The following is a 22,885-nucleotide window of genomic DNA, read 5'->3' on the forward strand; positions in this document are numbered from 1 at the left end:
AAACGAACCCGGGAGCCCGTGATCTAGAGGCAGCAACGCTAAAGACTACACCCCGCGCTGCGGACGCGTGTACAAGGGAACAGAGTTTCGCACTGCGATTGTGAGAAGTGCTGAATGGAACGTTTCAAACAATCACATCAGGTTCTTTGCAAGGTCGCCACTAGGATACATCTGGCATCGTTTGAAAACGTAGTTGTATAAATTTTCTCGATGCTCATTAAGTAATTGTTGGATGCAGTTAGCCATAATGGAATAAATCGACATGGATAGAGCAGAACATGCCCTCAAATTATGATACATACTATGCGAAAGCTGTATTGAACTGAATGATCGATATATTCAGTCAGCTTAATTATTACAATCATTTGGCCGCTTCGGTAGCTGCGCGTCGGACATTTTCTCCTCCAGGGAACCGGGTATCGTGTTGTCTTTATTTTCGGATAGTCATAACTGACATTACAATTGGGAAAGGTGAATGGGCACCGACCGAAAACCAATAAACTGAATAAAAGTTATAAACATTTATGAAATACCAGCTGTAGTGTCCAGCGTTGGCTGGAATGTTTAATATACTCCATAGAAAGAGATTGGCGCTGTGCCTTGTTGCTACTCACAGCGAATGTAGGCCTCATGCGAGACTGCAATTTCTTTACATCGAAGGCCACATTTAAATCACTGGGTACCAACGGAATGCGTGGAATGAATACGTCTGCACCTGCGCCATAGCCCCCGATGATGGTGGTGACCTCTGTTACGTTCGGCAATAGGTTCTTCTCGACCAGCCTTGTTCCGTTGGATATATAACAACGGCAACTGATCAATAAGTAAGAGTTTTCAGGCATGTTTCTGTCAAATTCTCGAGATCTAGTGACGGCTGACGGTACTACCTCCAATACGGGTATTGCCGCTGTAATTCATTCTCGCGATAGGAATCGTAGTGAGTTTACCCCGATATATTTTGTTTGTTAGGCATGTAATTTTTCATTTAATTTTCTTCATTGTTTCATCTGAATGGAGAAATTTGAAGCAATTCGGCCAAGAACTTTAGAGTAATTGATCAATTTCTTTTCTAGATGTTTGATAACAACGTTTCTCCTTTACACACACACACAGTGTGAACAATAATAAATTCGACAAACTGCATGGACGGTTTCCTGGCTGGAAATAGAAAGGGAAAAATGCATCGTTGCCGCGGTTGAAGGCTCTGACAAAAGAAAGTTTCTCTTTACCGACGATGCAAACTTTACCAGAACTGGCATCATGAGTCTGCATAATCGTCATCTGTGGGCTACAGACAATCCATGGGGAATGGTTGAGGCGTCTCATTCTTGGCGACCACATACTTGGACCGGTATCACCCCACAACGCCTGGACGGAGTAACGTACCTGCACTCCCTACGGAATACTCTGTCTGGACTGCTTGAGGACGTGCCTTTGGCAATACAACAGGTTATGTGGTTTCTGCATGACGGAGCACCACCCCCACTTCCGCATTACAGTTCGCCGACACCTCAACATCATCTTTCCCAGGCGTTGGACGGGACACGGAGCCCCTGTAGCATCGCATGCTAGACCACCAGACTTAAACCCCTTGGATGTATACCTCTGGGGACATCTGGAAACTGTTGTGTATGTTGAAACGATTCCTGATGTGGAGACCCTTCAACACTGTCCACGACGCCTGTGATGCTATCTGGAGAGAAGCCGGAACGTGCGAAAGAGTGCGGCAATCCTTAATGTGACGAGTGCACTGCATCCCGTGAGGCTACTTTGAACATTTGTTGTGACGAGGATGCGATGCAGCTCTGTATTTCCAGGACGATTTGTCCTCGCTCGCACACCGTCCGTTTACGGACATATGTTCATAGGACCTTTTCTCCTCCATTTCGAGTTTGGTACCCGTCTCTGTAGTTTGTAGCTTCTATTAATGTTCACCCTGTATCTATAGGAGATTTCGTCCGTTCGTCCGTACTTGAAGCAACATAGACATACTGAAAACTGAGATTCACAGTATTAATGTTCCACAATAATAATAGGTGCAAAGTACGAGAGATGGCACCACCGCTGCGTATCGAGGTCATGTTTAGTTAGTAGCATCTTTGGAAAGAACGCACACCAAGTTTCAGCCATATTGGTCTATTTCTTTGCGTTTGGCATTCGTGTGAATCAAGGAAGTCGAGTGATTGTCAAAAAATGGACGAAGAGGAATTTCGTGTGGTGATTATACATTACTTTATGAAAGGCAAAACGCCTCAGGAGACTAAAGAGAAGCTTGATAAACATTACGGTGACTCTGTACCTTCGATTAGAACAGTTAATAAGTGGTTTCAAAATTTTCGGAGTGGCCATATGGGTACAAGTGATGCTGAACTTTTTGGACGCCCTGTGGAGGTCACGACTCCAGAAATCATTGATAAAATCCATGATATGGTGATAGAGAGTTGAGGTGCGTGAGATTGCTAGTGCTGTGGGTATCTCAAATGAACGGGTACATAATATTTTGCACAACAATTCGACATGAGATAGCTATCCGCAAGATGGGTTCCGCGATTGACCAAAAACGCAATCGTGTGAAGTGTTGCAAGGATGGTTTGCAGCTGTCCAGGAAGAATACGCAGGATTCGTCACTGTGGATGAAACATGGATACATTACTATACTCCTGAGTCCAAACAACAATCTAAACAGTGGGTTACCAAGAGAGAATCTGCACCAAAAATGGCGAGGACGAGTCCTTCGGCCGGAAAGGTTATGGCGATTGTATTTTGGGATAATCCTCATCGACTATCTGGAAAAGGGTAAAACTATTACAGGTGCATATTATTCATCGTTACTGGGCCGTTTGAAAAACGAGCTGCAAGAAAAACGTCGACGATTGGATCGCAAAAAAGTCATTTTCCATCACGACAATGCACCAGCACGCACCTCAGCAGTTGTGGTCACAAAATTAATGGAAATAGGATACCAACTCGTTTCACATGCACCCTATTCTCCAGACTTGGCTCCTTTGGACTACTATTTGTTCACCAATTTGAAGAAATGGCTGGCGGGACAAAGATTTTATTCAAACGAGGAGGTGATTGCAGCAACTAATAGCTACTTTGCAGACTTGGACAATTCCTATTATTCGGAAGGGATCAACAAATTAGACGAAGTGTATAAGTCTAAAAGGATACTATGTCGAAATATAAGAAAGGTTTACCCCAAACACGTAAGTAGTTTTTATTTTTGCACGGAGTTTTCAAACGCCCCTCGTACGTGTACACTGCCTGCCAAATAAGTGAACCTTCCACAAGGGGAGTGGAAATCGAAATGAAACATCACAAGTGGAGAGGGCATGTAATGTTATTTCGGTGACTGCAATAACGAATCAAATTTATGAAGAACTTGGCAATGTTAGTCCACTTTACTACTTTGAAGTTGGATCTCTCTGGTCTGGATGCATGCACTTATTCGATTGGGAATCATGTCATAAGGCCGTCGTATCCTCTCCTGAAGCGGGCTGACCCGTAATCTTTGTAGCTGGTCATTGGTACTCCGGATGCTGGCACTGCGACAGAGCTGGCGCCCGAGCTCTCCTACTAGATCTAGGGATCTTACTCGCCACGGCAACACCTCATCACGCAGACAGTTCGTACAGAGGTGTGTCATGTGTGGAGAAGCATTGTCCTGTTGAAAAATGGCAAGCAAGGGAGAACGGATGTGGTTGGCCAGCGATGCGCGATGAGAAAGGCCACACCGCAATACCGGCTCCACTGTCCTCAGGTGGACGTCCTCATTAGTAAAGACGAGCAAGCTACGGTGGCAGTCATTGCCCCAGAGGTCGGACTTGCGTCGGAAGGCTGGAGATACTAGAAGGTATCAGATAGATTATATAATGGTAAGACAGAGATTTAGGAACCAGGTTTTAAATTGTAAGACATTTCCAGGGGCAGATGTGGCCTCTGACCACAATCTATTGGTTATGAACTGGAGATTAAAACTGAAGACACTGCAAAAAGTTGAGAATTTAAGGAGATAGGGCCTGGATAAACTGACTAAACCAGAGGTTGTACAGAGTTTCAGGGAGAGCATAAGGGAACAATTGACAGGAATGGGGGAAAGAAACACAGTAGAAGAAGAATGCATAGCTTTGAGGGATGAAGTAGTGAATGCAGCAGAGGATCAAGTGGGTAAAAAGACGAGGGCTAGTAGAAATCCTCGGGTAACAGAAGAAATATTGAATTTAATTGATGAAAGGAGAAAATATAAAAATGCAGTACATGCGGTGCTCTTCGTACAGTTGTGCCATTCGTCGGTGAACTTCCTTATACTACTCTCCTCCCGCTGTAATGAAACGCTCTACACCCCTTTGATCCTCTTTTGAAGCCTTCATCACTGTTTCTAGCACGACTGAGTGCAGTGGACAACCGAAGCATGCACGAACTCGCTCTATGCTCACTTTACTGTGCGCTCATGTCCCTCTAGCGGCGAGTTGGGACCTCAGCGCGCTTATACCGACCACGCCTTCTTCCGCAGGTAAGGGCATTACGGTCGTTTCAGCGATTTTCATTTTGCAGCCTCCCGCTCGTTTCTGTTTGAATGAACCTTATATTTTCCGTATGGCATACTGACACACATGGATGGCCACAACAGATACACATAACAGAAACTTTAGTCATCAATATTACATTCTCCTTAATTATTTACAACAGTGTGCCAACGCTGGGGTAGCTTTTCGATTCCGCAACAGTAGGAATCGCGTGGTTTTGAGACGACGAAGAACTGGTCGAACCATGTTCGGAGGTCATTTTCATCCGGAAATGAAGTTCCTTGAAATCTGGTCAGTAGAGAGCGAACAGAGTGAAAATCGAGGGCGCAAGATCAGGTGAGTAAGGTGGGTTCGGGATGAATTCCCAATCCAGCTCCTGTACAGGGTTTTGTGTCAGTCTAGCAGAATGCGGGAGCGCGTTATAGTTCCTGAAAATGGAAGACTTTGCGCAGTCTTCCTGGTCGTTGTTGTTGAATTATGTTTGCAAGACGCCTCAGTTGTTGACAATAAATGTCAGTTCAAATGGTTCAAATGGCTCTGAGCATTATGGGACTCAACTGCTGTGGTCATAAGTCCCCTAGAACTTAGAACTACTTAAACCTAACTAACCTAAGGACAGCACACAACACCCAGCCATCACGAGGCAGAGAAAATCCGTGACTCCGCCGGGAATCGAACCCGGGAACCCGGGCGTGGGAAGCGAGAACGCTACCGCACGACCACGAGATGCGGGCAAATGTCAGTAGTGATGGTTATACTTCGGGGAAGCAACTCGTAGCTGTCCCACCAGATGCATAACGTTATCTTTTGTGGATGCCTGCAGTTTTTCGTGTGCGGAGTTGGTGCTTTATTTGGGCCCAACCTTTTGCTTCTTTGAGTTACGTTAGCATAAACCATTTATGGTGTCCATTAACGATGCAGGATAGGAATGGTCGGTGTTGTTCACGAGCCAGTTGCTGACGAACAGGCAGAGATGCACATGTGAGCACCTGCTGATTTTGGTTTAGAGCATGAGGTGCCCATACACCCGATTTTGGAACCTTCCCCACTGCATGCAAATGTCGCACAGTGATGGAATGATCATAGTTCATCACATATGCTAGTTCTCGAGTAAACTGACGTGTGTCATTGTGTGCCTTTAACTGACCTTAATCAAACCCCGAAGGTCTCCCTGAACGAGGAGTCACTAATATCAAAACGATCGTCCTTAAAACTAGAAAACCATTTTTTCGGCGTGTTTTGTCCAATGGCATTATCCCCACGCACGGCATAAATCTTTCCGGCTGTGTCTGCTACTGTCACTCCTCTACTGACATCAAACAGAAGAATATGTCGCAAATGTTCCGATTTCTCCACTTGCTACTCCATTTTCTAGCATCCACAGCTTCACTCAGTATCGTCAAATGAAAAAAACGTCAATATTTACACTCAAATAGGAACAGTGAAGTCGAAATAAACACTGACAATCGCTAAATAACCCGATAGCAACCGGAATACTAACATGCAAAACAAAAACGCTACGCAGCAACCTAATAGATAACTGTAATGGGAGGCCAACGGTCTTGCCGCAGTGGTAACACCGGTTCCCGTAGGATCACCGAAGTTAAGCGCTGTCGGGCTGGGCTAGCACCTGGATGGGTGACCATCCTGTCTGTCGAGCGCTGTTGGCAAGCGGGGTGCACTAAGCCCTTGTGAGGCAAACTGAGGAGCTACTTGACTGAGAAGTAGCGGCTCCGGTCTCGTAAACTGACATACGGCCGGGAGAGCGGTGTGCTGACCACATGCCCCTCCATATCCGCATCCAGTGACGCCTATGATTTGAAGATGACACGGCGGCCGGTCGGTTCCGTTGGGCCTTCGTGGCGTGTTCGGGAGGAGTTTAGTTTTTAATGGAAGATGAGACCCCTCGTTCCGATTTCAATTGTAGTGCCTGAACACATGTGTAACATTGCTGTGTACGAGAATATGCATCGCATATAGCACTGTCCAGTTGCGTTCTAGCTACGGCGTAGCAAATGTGCAACGAAGGCTTCTTTGGCGCAGCGGATGACGTGGTCGCGTTGTTGGCCTTGCACGCGCTACTTTGTCACGATCTGGAAGCACTTACGCCTCGGGTATAATTAGCTTCTGAGTCGTAAACACGCGAGATGGCACCGTTCCCCTAGGAGTTCGTCACGAAGCTTGCCGTCTTTTCCGTACGTACGGCCGTTACGTCTTCTACTCTCAAAACCCACATTTTTCCCATAAGCGCGTGGCTAGATGAGAGTGGGATAGGGTGGTGAGGTATCGCCCATGTTATTCGACCTGTATCTTTAGCAAACAGTAAAGCAAACAGAAGAGGTATTTGGAGAGGGAGAAGAAACAAACGCTTCGAAGTTTGTCGACGGTATTACAGTTCTATCAGAGGCATCAAAGGACTTGGAAGAACAGTTGAGCAGAATGGATAGCGCCCTGAACAAGAGCTATAATATGAGCGAAAACAAGCGTACGATAAGAGTAATGGAATGCAGTCAGATCAGATGATGCGTTAGAAAATGAGGCATCAAAAGCAGTAGATGAGATTTGCTATTAGAGCAGAATAATAGCTGACGATGGTCGAAGTAGAGAGTAAGTAAAATGTAGGCTGACGATAGCAAGAAACACATTTCCGAAAAAGACAAAATCGTTATCATAGAATATTAATTTAAGTCCCTAAAAATGTTTTACAAATGACGAATTTTTCCCCTGGAATGTATTTATTCACGATTTCTATTTGTTGCCAACACAGTCACAATAATTTCAACAACAAGTTGTTCGTTTCGGCGGTTACAGAGTATCGTCGGATCTACAATAAGGCCAGTAGCGAAAAACACATTTAAAAGTGAAACGGTACAGATTACGTCAAAACTAAAATCTGACAGTACAAGAAGGAAGCAGTTTATATGTTATCTTGAGTACAATAGTGATGTACTTTTACATTTGTTCAAATGAGTCAATGTATGTGAATGCCACATGAACAGCTAGTAAAGTGGTCACCACAGGATTAGCCTTTGCCTGCACGGTGCTTCTCACTCACTCGACAGCCCTGACACCTTGTTTAGTACTACTCATTTTATGGATGTGATATTTTATTGTTATATTTTAAAAGTAATAATTCTTAGTCTTCTGCCATTTCTTGTACTACACACAACTCAACAACGCTCTCATAGTCAGGTTGTCTCACTCAGCTCACGAAGTTAAAACGTTAACCAACACATTTGCGACATTCATAAAATACAACAGAATGAGAACACACCGGACTGGGAGTCCTTTTCTTGCATTAAAATCGTCGATACCTGTCAGCAGTCGTTCCGTCTCACACCGCACCAAGTTGCGTCCTACCTGTCAGCCGACCGCTGTGGCCGAGCGGTTCCAGGCGATTCAGTCCGGAACCGCGCGACCGCTACGGTCGCAGGTTCGAATCCTGCCTCGGGCACGGATGTGTGTGATGTCCTTAGGTTAGTTAGTTTAAAGTAGTTCTAAGTTCTAGGGGACTGATGACCTCAGATGTTAAGTCCCATAGTGCTCAGAGCCATTTGAACCATTTTGAGACGACGGGTTCGTTGTACTCTAAATACTCAAAAAGTATCCTTGAAGAACCTCCGAAATTGTCTGTAGATTCTCGGTCCACCATGAATCTGTTACAGTATTGCAAAGAAAACACTTTTCCGATATTCTGCAAAATACTGCCGCAAACTGTGATGCAAGTCGTGTGCAGTACCGCTAACGTCATTGGGTGTCGGGCTGAGGGTCGCCACTTCAGATCCGATTGTCAGGAAGAACACTCTAAGACAAAAAAAGGCGCAGCACGAAAGAATTATCCGAATGGGCACAAATCGGCACGTGTGATGTGATGTACACGTACAGACAAATAAATGATTACAATTTTAGAAAAAACTGATAATTTATTCAATCGAAAGAGCTTCACTAATTCAGCAAGTCAACAGCGCGTTGGTCCACCTCTGGCCCTTATGCAAGAAGTTATTTGGCTTAGATTGATTTACGGAGTTGTTGGATGTCCTCCTGAGGGGTATCGTACCAGTTCTCTCCAGCATATCGTCAAAATCCCGAACTGATTCTAGGGACTTACCCATAATGCTCCAAATGTTCTCAATAAGGAAGTTGCCATGAAAGCCAATAAAACGTGGCATAGAATATAGTCGACCCTGCCGCTATGGTGTTAAGTGTGCCACAGATGACAACCAAAGGGCTCCTGCTATGAAATCAAGTGGCACCTCAGACCATCGCTCCAGATAGTCGGGCCGTGTGTCAGGATGACATCCCACCGCTGTCTGGGGAATCTCCAGACACTTCTTCGCTGGTCATCGGATCAGACGTGTTCGTACAAGGGCTATTTTTTTTTCTCAACCTCCTCCCATGAACCACGGACCTTGCTGTTGTTGGACAGGCTTCGTGCCTCAGCGATACAGATAGCCGTACCGTAGGTGCAACCACATCGGAGGGGTATCTGTTCAGATGCGAGAACGGCTTGCAGCATAAACTAAAAATGGTTCAATCGCTCAACTTCTACCAATCACCCCGAAAAGTAAACACTTTTCTTAGGAGCTTATACCTATAATATATCACATTTATTAATATTAACCAATTTTTGTTAAGGCATAAGGAGTGAACACCCCCCCCCCCCTGAACCATAGACCTTGCCGTTGGTGGGGAGGCTTGCGTGCCTCAGCGACACAGATAGCCGTACCGTAGGTGCAACCACAACGGAGGGGTATCTGTTGAGAGGCCAGACAAACGTATGGTTCCTGAAGAGGGGCAGCAGTCTTTTCAGTAGTTGCAGGGACAGCAGTCTGGATGACTGGCTGATCTGGCCTTGTAACACTAACCAAAACGGCCTTGCTGTGCTGCTAGCGAACGGCTGAATGCAAGGGGAATCTACAGCCGTAATTTTTCCCGAGGGCATGCAGCTTTATTTTATGGTTAAATGATGATGGTGTCCTCCTGGGCAAAATATTGTGGAGGCAAAAAAAAAAGCCCTCAACTCGGATCTCAGCGCGGGGATTACTCAGGAGGACGTTGTTATCAAGAGAAAGAAAACTGGTGTTCTACGGATAGGAGCGTGGAATTTCAGATCCCTTGATCGGGCAGGTACGTTAGGAAATTTAAAAAGAGAAATGGACCGGTTGAAGCTAAATATAGTGGGAATTATTGAAGTTCAGTGGCGGGAGGAACAAGACTTTTGGTCAGGTGAATACACGATTATAAATACAAAATACAAAATTAATAATGAATAGGAAAATAGGAATGCGGGTAAACTACTACGAACAGCATAGTGAACGCATTATTGTGGCCAAGATAGACATGAAGCCCACACCTACTACAGTAGTACAAGTTTATATGCCAACTAGCTCCGCAGATGACAAAGAAATTGAAGAAATGTATGATGAGATAAAAAAAAAATTACTCAGATAGTGAGGGGAGACGAAAATTTAAGTCATGGGGGGACTGGAATTCGACAGTAGCAAAAGGAAGAGAAGGAAAAATACTGGGTGACTATGGAATGAGGGTAAGGAATGAATTTTGTATTTATAATCGTGTATTCACCTGGTAGAATTCTGCAGAGGTGACATTTCCAGGGGCAGATGTGCACTCATTAAAAGACAGAGTTTTAGGGAACGATTGTCAAGAACGAGGGAAAGAAATATAGTCGAAGAAGAATGTGTAGCTGTGAGAGATGAAATAGTGAAGGCAGCAAAGGATCAAGTAGGTAAAAAGACGAGGGCTAGTATAAATCCTTTGGTAACAGAAGTGATATTGAATTTAACTGATGAAAGGAGAAAATATAAAAATGCAGTAAATGAAGCAGGCAAAAAGGAATACAAACGTCTCAAAAATGAGATCGATAGGAAATGTAAAATGGCTAAGCAGGAATGGTTAGAGGACAAATGTAAGGATGTAGAGGCATCTATTACTACGGGTAAGATAGATACTGCCTACAGGAAAATTAAAAAAAACTTTGGAGGAAAGATAATCACTTGTATGAATATCAAGAGATCAGATGGAAAACCCCTTCTAAGCAAAGAAGGGGAGGCAGAAAGATGGAAATAGTATATACAGGGTCTATGCAAGGGCGATGCACTTGAGGACAATATTACGGAAGTGGAAGAGGTCGTAGATGAAGATGAAATAGGAGATATAATATTGCGTGAAGAATTTGACAGAGCTCTACCACCTGGTGAGCAAGATGTATGAGACAGGCGAAATACCATCAGACTTCAAGAAGAATATAATAATTCCAATCACAAAGAAGGCAGGTGTTGACAGGTGTGTAAATTATCGAACTATCACTTTAATAAGTCACGGCTGCAAAATACTATCACGGATTCTTTACAGACGATTGGAAAAACTGGTGGAAACCAACCTCGGGGAAGATCAGTTTGGATTCCTTAGAAATGTTGGAACACGCGAGGCAATATTGACACTACGACTTATTTAAGAAGATAGGTTAAGGAAAGGCAATCCTAGGTTTCTAGCATTTGTAGACCTAGAAAAAGCTTTTGACAACGTTGACTAGAATACTCTCTTTCAAATTCTTAAGGTGACAAGGGTCAAATACAGGAAGGGAAAGGCTAGTTACAATTTTTACAGAAACCAAATGGCAGTTATATGTGTTGAGGGCCATGAAAGGGAGGTAGTGGTTGGGAAGGGAGTGAGACAGGGTTGTAGCCTATCTTCGATGTTATTCATCTGTGTATTGAGCAAGCAGTAAAGGAAACTAAAGTAAAATTTGGAGTAGGAGTTAAAATCCATGGAGAAGAAATAAAAATTTCGAGGTTTGCCGACGACATTGTGATTCTGTCAGAGACAGCAAAGGACCTGGAAGAGCAGTAGAACGGAATGGACAGTGTCTTGAAAGGAGGATATAAAATAAACATCAACAAAAGCAAAACGATGATAATGGAATGTTTTCGAATTAAATTGGGTGATGCTGAGGGAATTTGATTAGAAATTGAGACACTAAAAGTAGTAGATGAGTTTTGCTATTTGGGGAGCAAAAAAACTGATGACGGTCGAAGTAGAGAGGATATAAAATGTAGACTGGCAGTGACAAGGAAACCGTTTCTGAAGAAGAGAAATTTGTTAACATCGAGTATAGATTTAAATTCCAGGAAGTCGTTTCTGAAAGTATTTGTATGGAGTGTAGTCATGTGTGGATGTGAAACATGGACGATAAATAGTTTAGACAAGAAGAGAATAGAAGCTTTCGAAATGTGGTGCTACAGAAGAATGCTGAGGATTAGATGGGTAGATCACGTAACTAATGAGGAGGTACCAAAGAGAACTGGGGCAAAGAGGAATTTGTGGGACAACGTGACTACAAGAAGGGATCGGTTAGTAAGACATGTTCTGCGGCATCAAGGGATCACCAATTTAGTGATGGACGGAAGCGTGGATGGTAAATGTCGTAGAGGGAGACCAAGGCATGAATACGCTAAACAGATTCAGAAGGATGTTGGTTGCAGCAGGTACTTGGAGATGAAGAAGCGTGTACAGTATGGAGTAGTATGCATCAAACCAGTCTCTGGACTGAAGACCACAACAACAACAACATCCGATCTGTCGCGAAATTAAAACCACAATGAATGTCCGACGAAGGTTGATGCAGTTGTGTTGCGCTGTATCTCTAGTACGGCCGTCGATCGCATTACGTGACATTATTCATTACTGACCACACATTACGCAAGCAAAGACGCTTAGAGCAGGAAACCCTCCGCTAAGTATGAAGCTCATGCTGAGGGATTCAGTTTGATTTGCTCGACCGCACACTGCAGAGGCAACAGCGACCCTCCTGCAGCGTTTTCGACGGGAAGTTTTTATTACCCACCATACAGTCCGTACCTCAGTCAAAAAGATGGTTCAAATGGCTCTGAGCACTATGGAACCTAAGGACATCACACACATCCATGTCCGAGGCAGGATTGGAACCTGCACTCGTAGCGGACGCGCGGTTCCAGACTGTAGCGCCTAGAACCGCTCGGCCACCATGGCCGGCTATGACGTGACAGTATTATTTATTTGAACACGAAGCAGCTATCGACTTCTGTTACTTGTTGGTGGCCTACGAAACAGAAAGCTGGATCTTGTACAAATAAATAATTTTTTTTTTTTTTTTTTTGCTGGACGTCTTTCATTTTATGTATTTTGCTTTACTATGATGCTTTGCTTCACTAGACAACCATAAATCACGCTGCAGACATCAGGATTTGTTTTAAATAATTACAGCCTCTCTCATGATCGAATTCTTTTTCGTTAAGAGTGGTTTGATCATGTTCAGCAGTCCGAAATGCATGTTTCATGCATTTTCAAACAATTACGAAAAATCATCTGTCCAGCACAAATGGATCATGCAGTAAATGCTATATCTGTTACCAATAAAATGTAATTATTTAAAACAAATTTTGGTAAATGTAGCGTAATTCATAGTAGTTGTCTGAGAAATTATATCATAGTAACACAAAATTAATAAAATGAAATATGTTCAAATAAACTTTATTAATTTGTTACTGTAGGCAGCGAAAAAGATGGCCTTGTAAGTTTAAGAAAATCATTTCAAACTAGAAAAAGAAAGACTACAAATGGTGGTGGGCCACATAATCTAATATGTAGAACTGATGCATAAGAAATGATGCATTCAGCAGCTGTTGGAACTGTAAAAAAATTTAAAAAATGAAAGCAAAAACATCTACACTTTGCTCTTCATAGCAGAAGGCTGCCGCGCGAAGTGGCCGCGCGGTTTGAGGCATCGTGTCACGGACTGCGCGGCCCCTCTCGCAGGTTCGAGTCCTCCCTCGGACATGGGTGTGTGTATTGTTCTTATCATAAGTTAGTTTAAGTAGTGTGTAAGTCTAGGGATCGATGACCTAAGCAGTTTGGTCCCTTAGAAATTCACACACATTTGAACATTTGAACCGAAGTCTAGGATGTAGGCTGGATTTCTTTAACGCTTTTAACAATGAAGGAAGTAAATTTTATGAATAAAACTCCATTGACTGCTTATATTTCGATTTTTAGATGTTACTTCTGATTCGTATCAGAAATTAAATCCAAGATGTAATCTGTCCATATTTCGGTTTTTAGATTTCATATACGGTAAGTATCGGACAGACAACCTAAAAAACCGAAATACGGCAAATCGACGGACTTTTATTCACAAAATATATACCTTCCACTATTTCTATACGGCACATGAATCCGTTAAAAAAGTGGAACAAGTGCTTCCTTCCTTACATCTCTATTGCACTGTTCGCACTCCTCGCACGACGTGTCCCGCGAACATCTGCAGTTGTTAAATTTCTCTAGAGACTTTGTCATTGAACCCTCTTCCGCCTCGATCTCTTGTCCTGTATATTAAAACACCGTTTCATCGCACACGCAGTGGCAAAAGACGAAGTTCTGTCGGCCGATTGGCACATGGCGTAATTAATTTGCTGGCTGAAGTGGTGGGAAGGTCAGCTGTCAGTTGGGTGCGGCCGACTGACAGACCGACAAGAAAAGTTGGTCGGTCGGTTGGCCAAATCGCTCACACACGTCCAGTATGTTGGTCGGCCTGTTGACGTGTGTGTATGGCCCTTCAAAACCAAATAAGAAGTATGACGGCCCGAGCTGGCGGTCATGTGGGAGTGAGGTGTGCTTGCTTGGGTTAAGAATCTCTGTGTTTCCTTTTCTGAAGAAGGCTTTGGCCGAAAGCTAAATGTGTGACAGTCTTTTCATTGAGCCTGCCTACAACTCTGAGTGCCATCTTTAAAGTGAGTAGAACGTGTACATTACCTTATACTGTTGATATTCCAACATTGCGACCCCGTTGTTTTAAAAAGTATGAAAGTTAAATATAATCTTAGTGAGATCTCACCAAAAACGTGAACTACATATTGCGTTTTTTCGGGATACTCCTTCTTCGCAGAGTCTGACAGTCTTTTCATTGAGCCTGCCTAGAACTCTGAGTGCCATCTTTAAAGTGAGTAGAATGTATACTTTACCTTATACTGTTGATATTCCAATCTGGCGACCCTGTTGTTTTAAAAAGTATGAAAGTTAAATATAGTCTTATTGAGATCATCTCACCAAAAACGTGAACTACATATTGAGTTTGTTCGGGATACTCCTTCTTCGCAGAGTGTGGCGGCGAACTTGTAAGGGTTATGTGTTTCTCTTAAAAGCTGGCTGGTTCCTTGTGCCCTCAGCAAACGCGCCAACTTCTCGATCCGTGCTCAGCTTATTTGCATTCGGGGATTTAAACTTGCTCGGCTAGGGCTCGGGCCGAGTTGCACACTGTTTGGCCGTTCTTTCGGTGGGGCTGTCGAATTTCATGCAGCCCGATTTCCACTGCACTCCGAGGACCAGCGCAGCGCTCCGCGGAATATTCCATCAGTTCGCCGAAGCGCGCCACGAAACTCGGAAACCTTTCTTTACGAAGGACACTGCCCTTTTGCTCTGCGAACTTGGAGGCGTACAGTACAGACAAATAAAGCGCAGTAGGAGTCGGTTTGGAAAGCAGAGATAGATACTATAAGATCTTAGACACGTCTCGGCACCTCGGCAGGTAAGAGCACCAAAAAATGGCGTCCTGATTAGAGACAGAAACTGGCACACAGATCTTATCTATCAACACTTTCCGTAATGATTAAAACTACTTACTAATGGAAGACTTGATGAGCAGTACCTATTTCGGGTGACCACATCTACACACTGCAAACACGAACTTTCAGATACCTGACGTGACACCAGAGAAAATGCGCAAGACTATTCTAAGGAGAGACGATCTATATAGTCTCACAATTCGTATTAGAAAAAATGTGTCTATTGTTCGATAGTTCCCAAGTGTGCGACACTTAAAGTTTGCTCATATTAGGTGCTGAATTATGCTGGAGAGGCCTCTAGCGTGTCAGAGGAAGACATAGCGATGAGGACGTCATTGTTGAGCTGGACAGAGTGCGTAGAGCAAGGATTCCCAAACTATACCTCTAACCTAGCGCTTTGTGCATTTCGGTGCTTTGACGCAAAGCACTCCGTCTTCAGGAGTGACCATCCGACCACCGTGTCATCCTCAGGGAGGATGCGGATAGGAGGGGCGTGGGGTCAGCACACCGCTCTCCCGGTCGTTATGATGTTATTCTTGACCGAAGCCGCTACTATTCGGCCGAGTAACTCCTCAATTGGCATCACGAGGCTGAGTGCACTGCGAAAAATTTTAAAAAATGAATCTAATTTGTTTTATTCAGTCAGTGCTTCAGTTTGAAATCGCAACTAATAACGTAGAAATGATAACAAACTTAAAAAAGTACTTTCCATGCCGAAAAAACGCCATGTTGTTAATAATTTTCCACGGAGCACTTATTCACTTTCCGCGGAACACCGATGATGGATAACCAGGATGGCAAGGAAGAGAGTATCCTTTTCTCACATAAACTATAACGACTGGGATTGTAATCGGAATGCCGGTCGGGGTGGCTGAGCGGTTCTAGACGCTACAGTCTGGAACCGCGTGACCGCTACGGTCGCAGGTTCGAATCCTGTTTCGGGCATGGACTTGTGTGATGTCCTTAGGTTAGTTAGGTTTAAGTAGTTCTAAGTTCTAGGGGACTGATGACCTCAGAAGTTAAGTTCAAATGGTTCAAATGGCTCTGAGCACTATGTGACTTAACATCTGAGGTCATCAGTCCCCTAGAACTTACAACTACTTAAACCTAACTAACCTAAGGACATCACACACATCCATGCCCGAGGCAGGATTCGAACCTGCGACCGTCACAGTCGCGCGATTCCGGACAGAAGCGACTAGAAACGCTCGGCCACCGCGGCCGGCAGAAGTTAAGTCCCATGGTGCTCAGAGCCAATTGAACCATTTGTAATCGGAATGCTCGCCATAATTCCCAGGAAGTAGAAACATAAGTCAACAGCCACCCGATCAGTGGCTGCAAATCGGGTGAGGTTATCCACGTGTCGCTGTCGTTTCAGTGCTTTGGAACTGGCTGACAGGAAACAAACGAGGCGCGGCAGTGGTCACTGGCTTCTTCGGAATGATACGAACCCGAGTAGATGCCCAAGCAACACACCAAAATAACTCCTACATGGGGCTGTCTTTACTGATTCAGCCGATCCGGGACATCGTGTAGCCCGCTCTGCCTAACATTACAAATGCAGCAGCGACCCATTTATCTCATCGGCCACGACGACACAGCGGCTACGACCCGCCTTCGCCACACAGACTGCTTGAAACCCGATCACTGAGACACACACACACACACACATACACACAGAGAGAGAGAGAGAGAGAGAGAGAGAGAGAGTGAGAGAGAGAGAGAGAGAGAGAGAGAGAGTGAGCGACCGCCCCCCCCCCCCTCCACCCCTCCGGTAGCTCTTAAGTCGACGCAATCTTTACCACTGGCAGCGGAAAATCTCTGTGACTCTACCAGAGGTGTAAAAATTCTCCTTCCAGCCTACCTGCCCCATCTCCGCCGCAACCTTTAAAACTGCTCAACCTGCCACAACGGAGGCGTAGCAGTACACATGTACTGAAGCACAGTGGTTAAGCAGGCCAGATTAGGATACAGCAAGCCTGGCGAGCTTCACGCGACCCGTTCAGTCTGCTGCACCTGGCAACAGATAGCGCTATCAATCCACCGTGACCAGCAATATTTGTGTAGGTGGTCTCACTGCAGCTCATTTATAGTAATGATGGGTTGGGGCTTAGATTGTTTGGGGGAAGAGACCAAACAGTGAGGTCATCGGTCTCATCGGATTCGGGAAGGATGGGGAAGGCAGTCCGCCGTGCCCTTTCAAAGGAACCATCCCGGCATTTGCCTGGAGCGATTTAGGAAAATCACGGAAAACCTAAATCAGGATGGCCGGACGCGGGATTGAACCGTCGTCCTCCCGAATGCGAGTCCAGTGTGCTAACCACCTGGCCACCTCACTCGGTCGTAACGATGGAAGCAGCAAAATGAACAAACCAAAGGTAAAGAAGATCGAGTAGGAATTAAGAATTGGGGAATATACACCAGTCACGAAACAGAGCCCAAGTTCAGCAGGTGAAAAGTTTTCGCATGTTCAGGATGCACTCTTATGTAAATCGGCAGGTGTCTCGGAAAGCAAATTGTGTAAAAAGTTACTGAACACACATTCTGGAGCCTCGACTAAGTTACGACATGTTAGTAATATTGACTAACAGTTTCCAAACTCCATAAAATTTTGAAAAAGGACAAAAGCTTAGTGTTCAAATGGTTCAATGGCTCTGAGCACTATGGTACTTAACATCTCATGTCATCAGTCCCCTAGAACTCTGAACTACTTAAACCTAACTAACCTAAGGACATCACACACATCCATGCCCGAGGCAGGATTCGAACCTGCGACTGTAGCGGTCGCGCGGTTCCAGACTGAAGCGCCTAGAACCGCTCGGCCATCCAGGCCGGCAAAGGCTTAGTGTCTGACTTCTGGAAATGTGCTATAAGGACTTGAGGCCTTTTCGCAGTAAATAGGCTATCTAAATTTAGGGCAATCATTGATTGCAATAGGAAAAAATTATGGCTCAATGGATATTAAAATCCACATACTGGGGGTATGCAACGTAGTGCGAAGAAAGACTGGTACGAAAGAAAAGCTGCTTCCTTCAGACATGTACTTCTTACATTAAAATAATATGAAAAACAAATTTCGTACTTGCTAAAATGTATTTGGGGAATTAAGAGGGAACCATTTTGGCCACTTAGAATGAATTCAGCGAACCCGCTGGAAAAGTAATTAAAAGGAGTATAAATGGCTTCATTTTTGGTTGAACCAGATTAAGGTTACAGAAACTAGACTTCCGAAAAATTAGTTTAGTTGGCGTTGGAGTATAAGTGATATCTTCAGATTCGTAAGTGCAAAGGATCTCAACTTTCAGACAGTGTTGCGCTTTCTACAGAAAACGTACACTATGTAATCAAAAGTATCCGGACACCTGGCTGAAAATGACTCACAAGTTCGTGGCGCCCTCCATCGGTAATCACGAAATTCAGTATGGTGTTGGCCCACCCTTAGGCTTGATGACACCTTCCACTCTCGCAAGCTTACATTCAATCAGCTGCTCGAAGGTTTCTTGGGGAATGGCAGCCCATTCTTCCCGGAGTACTGCAGTGAGCAGAGATACCGATGTCTGTCGGTGACGTCTGGCACGAAGTCGGCGTTCCGAAACATCCCGAAGGTGTTCTATAGGATTCAGGTCAGGCCAGTCCATTACAGGGATGTTGTCGTGTAACCACTCCGCCACAGGCCGTGCAATATGAAAAGGTGCTCGATCGTGTTGAAAGATACAATCGCCATCCCCGAATTGGTCTTCAACAGTGGGAAACAAGAAGGTGATTAAAACATCAATGCAGGCCTGTGCTGTGATAGTGCCACGCAGAACAACAAGGGGTGCACCACACCATAACACCAGTTCCTCCGAATTTTACTGTTGGCACTACATGCCCTGGCAGATGACGTTAACCAGAAATTCGCTATACCCACACCCTGCCATCGGATCTCCACATTGTGTACTGTGATTCGTCACTCCAGAGAACGTTTTTCCACTGTTCAATCGTCCAGTGTTTACGATCCTTACACCAAGCGAGGCGTTTGGCATTTACCGGCGTGATGTGTGGCTTATGAGCAGCCGCTCGACCATGAAATCCAAGTTTTCTTACCTCCCGCTTTACTGTCATAGTACTTGCAGTGGATCCTGATGAAGTTTGGAATTCCTATGTGATGGTCTGGATATATGTCTGCCTATTAGATATTACGACCCTCTTCAACTGTCGGCGGTCTCTGTCGGTCAACAGACGAGGTCGGCCTGTACGCTTTTGTGCTGCACGTTCCCTTTCACATTTCCATTTCACTATTACATCGGAAACAGTGGATCTAGGGATGTTTAGTAGTGTGGAAATCTCGCGTTCAGACGTATGACACAAGTGCACCCAATCATCTGACCACGTTCGAAGTTCGTGAGTTCCGCGGAACGCCCCATTCTGCTCTCTCATTATATCTAATGAGTACGGAAGTAGCTGATATGGAGTGCCTGGCAGTAGGTGGCAGCACAACCCACCTAATATGAAAAACGTATGTTTTTGGGGGTGTCCGGATACTTTTGATCACATAGTGTATATTGGAAAAGACCTGATGATGGTCCGAACTGAGAATAGCCAATACTAATGGAAAGAGGGCGAAGCTGCAGAGAAAAGTAATCATTTCGAATTAAATAAATAAGCCAGAAATACACAGAAAAAGAAGAGAGGACACACAAAATTTTCCGTCCTACAATGACCCAAATACATATTATATTTCCCGCGTCCGGCCATCCTGATTTAGGTTTTCCGTGATTTCCCTAAATCACTCCAGGCAAATGCCGGGATGGTTCCTCTGAAAGGGCACGGCCGACTTCCTTCCCCATCCTTCCCTAATCCGATGAGACCGATGACCACGCTGTCTGGTCTCCTTCCCCAAAACCAACCAACCAACCATATTATATTGTTTTTCGTCTTTCTATACTCGGGTAAAAAACTTCCATACCCCAACTCATTTACAACAGTGAAAGGGTACAGTATAGAGTGTTAAGTAGCGTATCTCCGTGGGAAGATGGGCGGAAAGCAAGATTCTCTTAGCCTGCCTGGCCTGGAGGGGAATAGAGCAGAGAGCCCGTTCTGTTCATCATGTGCGCCAACTTGCCTGCGTGGCTAACGGCCAATCGTGGGCAGCTTAAGAGCGGAATGTGTAATCCTCTGGACTCTGCCACCAACAGTGATAGTACCAACCGCAGGGATGTATCGATATTCAATCACGCCACGATGCATCAGCACGTCACACTAATCATACGCTCGATAATTTTGCAGCAGTAATTCAGTATACCTGGTATAACACTGATCAACAAAGCTGCGCTAGTGAACCTTCTGGTGATATCACTTTATTGAACTGCATCCAAAGGAGCCTTCACACGTTCAATAATGTTGTCAAACTGTCAATCGTCTGAGGGCGCGTAGTGACGTATTGTTCAAAATGTTCAAATGTATGTGAAATCTTATGGGACTTAACTGCTAAGGTCATCAGTCCCTAAGCTTACACACTACTTAACCTAAATGATCCTAAGGACACACACACACACACACACACACACACACACACACACACACACACACACACACACACACGCCCGAGGGAGGACTCGAACCTCCGCTGGGACCAGCCGCACAGTCCATGACTGCAGCGCCCCAGACCGCTCGACTAATCCCGCGCGGCTGACGTATTGTCAATACTATAAATGTTGACGAGCAATATTAGTGGACCTCGAAATATTCGAGTATTGTCAATGCATACTGAATGTCTTTGGTGAAGTATTGACGGTTTGACAGTATTGTCAATTCGGAGATGTTGACAAAGCTTCAGCAACCAGCCACGCGGCATTAGGTGCACTGTTTATTTTTCAATATGCCTCAGATTCAATTTTTATGATTTTTTAACACAAAAGAATTTTAATAGGCCTTTGCAAGGGTAATCTTTGTACATACCACTTAAGAATGCTTAAAGAAGGATTTCCCATGAAACTGCTTACTTCATTAATTTGAAAATACAGTGTAGATTGGTGTATTACACAGCAGTTTGGAAAAACGCTCCCATTTCGAAAAATAGGTCGTATAAATGAAATTTCTAGTAATAAGTCCGCGAAATACACGTCAGTTTCGTCAAATTATCACGAAGTGTTAAAAAAAAAAAATCTGCTTTACGTTAATTGCCTGAACAGGTCCTCACCAGGCAGATATAATCGCTTCACAAGTTTTCAAAGAATTTTATTATTATAGAACTAAATTTCGAGCATTAGAATGACCTGCTTGTTGCCAGAAATCTCTGTTACTCCTAATCTCTTGTGGACTGCGATTGCCTCTCTCATTAACGTATTTTGCTTCTCTGTGTTATGGTTCAAATGGCTCTGAGCACTATGCGACTAACATCTGAGGTCATCAGTCCTCTAGAACTACTTAAACCTAACTAAGGACATCACACACATCCATGCCCGAGTCAGGAATCGTACCTGCGACCGTAGCAGGGACGCGGTTCCGGACTGAAGTGCCTAGAACCGCACGGCAACTAGGGCCGGCTCTGTGTTATCTCGTATAAGCGCGAATAACTTGATATCCGATGCAGGGCTCATCGGAAAGAAATGTATGAAATCTTTCGGATCCGTGATTTTGATTTCAGTCACTAAATTAACACGTGACTGGTCGCTCCTTTTTTTCCATTCTCGGATACATTTCGTCTTTTCCGTTGTTCTCCGTTGCTTGCAAGCTATAGTTATTATAGCTGCAGTACACGCTTTCTTTCGGTGTTGGAAATCTTAACCTTGTAAAATCGCGTTGTCAGCTGACAATTTTTGTCAGTGTTATTGATAGCGTGAGCTCGCTTCAATATATTGAAGTTTTAACGTACTAGAATCTTCTGTCTTCTATACATATAAAAGAAAGTCGTGTTAGTTACACTATTTATACACTCCTGGAAATGGAAAAAAGAACACATTGACACCGGTGTGTCAGACCCACCATACTTGCTCCGGACACTGCGAGAGGGCTGTACAAGCAATGATCACACGCATGGCACAACGGACACACCAGGAACCGCGGTGTTGGCCGTCGAATGGCGCTAGCTGCGCAGCATTTGTGCACCGCCGCCGTCAGTGTCAGCCAGTTTGCCGTGGCATACGGAGCTCCATCGCAGTCTTTAACACTGGTAGCATGCCGCGACAGCGTGGACGTGAACCGTATGTGCAGTTGACGGACTTTGAGCGAGGGCGTATAGTGGGCATGCGGGAGGCCGGGTGGACGTACCGCCGAATTGCTCAACACGTGGGGCGTGAGGTCTCCACAGTACATCGATGTTGTCGCCAGTGGTCGGCGGAAGGCGCACGTGCCCGTCGACCTGGGACCGGACCGCAGCGACGCACGGATGCACGCCAAGACCGTAGGATCCTACGCAGTGCCGTAGGGGACCGCACCGCCACTTCCCAGCAAATTAGGGACACTGTTGCTCCTGGGGTATCGGCGAGGACCATTCGCAACCGTCTCCATGAAGCTGGGCTACAGTCCCGCACACCGTTAGGCCGTCTTCCGCTCACGCCCCAACATCGTGCAGCCCGCCTCCAGTGGTGTCGCGACAGGCGTGAATGGAGGGACGAATGGAGACGTGTCGTCTTCAGCGATGAGAGTTGCTTCTGCCTTGGTGCCAATGATGGTCGTATGCGTGTTTGGCGCCGTGCAGGTGAGCGCCACAATCAGGACTGCATACGACCGAGGCACACAGGGCCAACACCCGGCATC

At 45.0% G+C, this 22,885-nt stretch overlaps 1 protein-coding gene and 1 pseudogene across 1 annotated transcript in view; both read left to right on the top strand.

Annotated features, from left to right (window-relative positions):
- Window positions 1-22,885, top strand: part of LOC124552499 (glutamate-gated chloride channel) — a 436,122-nt gene that overhangs the window by 95,933 nt on the left and 317,304 nt on the right. The gene's annotated exons all lie outside the window — the stretch shown is intronic.
- Window positions 6,082-6,199, top strand: LOC124552824 (annotated as a pseudogene).

The sequence above is a fragment of the Schistocerca americana genome, chromosome 10 (genome assembly GCF_021461395.2).
Source record: "Schistocerca americana isolate TAMUIC-IGC-003095 chromosome 10, iqSchAmer2.1, whole genome shotgun sequence".
In the NCBI taxonomy this organism is placed as follows: Eukaryota; Metazoa; Arthropoda; class Insecta; order Orthoptera; family Acrididae; genus Schistocerca; species Schistocerca americana.